Source organism: Echinops telfairi, unplaced genomic scaffold, assembly GCF_000313985.2.
Source record: "Echinops telfairi isolate 266 unplaced genomic scaffold, ASM31398v2 ScPeMD7_4225;HRSCAF=4972, whole genome shotgun sequence".
Lineage (NCBI taxonomy): Eukaryota > Metazoa > Chordata > Mammalia > Afrosoricida > Tenrecidae > Echinops > Echinops telfairi.
The window spans coordinates 17,648,569-17,651,091 of NW_022108124.1; positions in this window are offsets into that span (position 1 = coordinate 17,648,569).

The window sequence follows — 2,523 nt, forward strand, 5'->3', positions numbered from 1 at the left end:
GCAAAATCGATTGTGGTAGATATCGTTAGGTTGACATGTAGTATCTTATCATTTCATCTCCCATTTAGACCCATTTTAAGGCTGCTTCAATTTTTCTTGAAATTGTGAAAGGGAAATACACAAAGATTAAACCCCTGATGATTCCCCTCGGACCATGGACCAGGGATGTGAATAGCCTTGCTATCATGCAGAATACATTGGAAAGTGGATTGTTGCAGATGCAGTTAGGTTAAAATTTAGCACCCTATCATGTAATCTCTCCTATGATCCATTTAAATTTGTTTTAGTTCTTACAATGTATTGCTTTCTTTTCCATTGAGATTTGTATCTGTTTTATTTGGTATTGTTGTGATTTTTGTTATTGTTTTGTTTAATGTTTTTCTGTATACGAAATCCAGGATAGGTAAATCTATAGAGACAATAACTGGATTCATGTTTCCTTGTAAGTATGGTGGGGGAGGTTGGAAGGAAATGGGGGGCTGGTAATGATGAAGAAATTACAAGAATGGAGAAATTGTCCGAAAACTGATTGTAGTGGATTGTACAACTCTTCTTGATGTGATGGCACTACTAAGTTGTATGATATGCAAATTATATGCTAATAAAACTGTTAAAAAAAACAATGTAAAATTGTTGTGGTTAAGTGCCATCCAGTGGGTTCAGACGTGTAGTAACTCCAGGTACAACAGAATGAATACTACCCGGTCTAGTGCTAGCTTCCCAGTTGTTTTATTTGACCCACCGTGGCAGACACCGTGTCACTCTTTCTTGTTGAGGGGCTACCTCTTGTTTTGCTGACTTCTACTGTATCAAGCATGAGGTCCTTTTCCAGCGTCTAGCCTCTCTCCATAACATGTCCAAATACGTGAGATGAAGTCTCGCCATCCTCACTTCTAAAGAGCATTCTGTTTATACTTCTTCCAAGACAGATTTGTTTGTTCTTTTGGAATTCCATTGGATTTTCCATATCCTTTGACAACACCATACCTCAACCGCATTGATTCTTGTTCATGCTTCCTTGTTCATTGTCCAGCTTTCACATATACATGAGGAGACTGAAAATATCTAGACTTGGGTCAGGTGCACCTTAGTCCTCCAAGTGACATCCTTGGTCTTCAACACTTTAAAGAGGACTTGTCCAGGAGAGTTCCCCGATGCAATGGGCCATTGGATACCTTGGTGGCTACTTCCATGAACATTGGCTGTGGATCCAAACAAAACGGAATCCTTGACTACTTCCATCTTTTCTCCAATGTCAGATGTTACCTCTTGGTTCCCTTGTGATAATATTTGTTTTCTTTTCTTTGAGTTGTAATCTTTATGGAAGGCTGTGATCCTTGATCTTAACCAGGAGGTGTTTCAAGTGCTCCTGACTTTCAGCCAGCAAGGTTGTTTTATCTGCATATTGCAGGTTGTTAATAAATGTTCCCCCAATTCTGATGCCAAATTCTTCTTCATATGATCCAGCTTCTTGGATGATTTCCTCAGCGTCGAGCTAGAAAAAGTATGGTGAGCACATACAACCCTGGTGCTCACCTTCCCTGACTTTAAGCCGTGCAGTATGCCCTTGTTCTGTTTGAATTATTACCTCTTGGTATATGTACAAGTTCCACATGATCACAATAAAGTGTTCCGGAATTCCTATTCTTCTCAATGCGATCCATAGTTGGTTATGAGCCACACAGTAAACAATGCTTTCTAGTATTTTCTGCCTTTAGCCACGATCCATCTGACTCCAACAATGATAGCCCTTGTTCCATGTCCTTTTCTGAATCTGGCTTGAAATTCTGGCAGGTCTCTTTCTAGATACGGATGCAACCACTGTTGAATGATCTTCAACAAAAATTTACTTGTATGTGATACTAATGATATGAGGGGTACCCGCCCCCCAAACAGAATGCATATTACGCATTTTTTCCCAGTAGGTGAGCATCAAGAAACTTGCTCTGAGTTAGGGCACCCAGTGGCATCACCTGGGAAGGTTCTCTGGTCACAGTGAATTTTTTTATTGAAAGCCGTTTCACTTGAACCTCGTTTTTTGAGATGGTCAATTTAAGAGAACAGCATATGGCTGTGAAATTTTGGTTCCTGCTGGGGAAAATTGCCTCAATAACTGTTGTGATGTCGAACACAGCTTACAAGAACAGTGCTTTGGGAAAGCTCAAGTGTATGAGTGGTTTTCTTATTTCCAAAAAAGTGAAATGTCAATGGATGACAAACTTCGTTCTGGATGTCCGTCAACTTCCTGAATGGGTGAAAATGTAGACTTATAGTGAATTTGGAGTTCATTAGACCAGGTCAGATTGTTAAGCAAGCTTTATATTTAGAAGCTCTAAAAAGATTGCCTAACAGTGTGTGACAAAAAAAGGCCTGAATTGTGGCAGAGGGAGGACTGGTTTTGCCACCACAACAATGCACCTGCTCATTCAGACATCTCAGTATGCCAGTTTTGAGCAAAAAACCAGCATGCCTCTCTTACCCCATGCACCTGACTTCCCTGGCCTCATTCGGTGTGACTTCTTT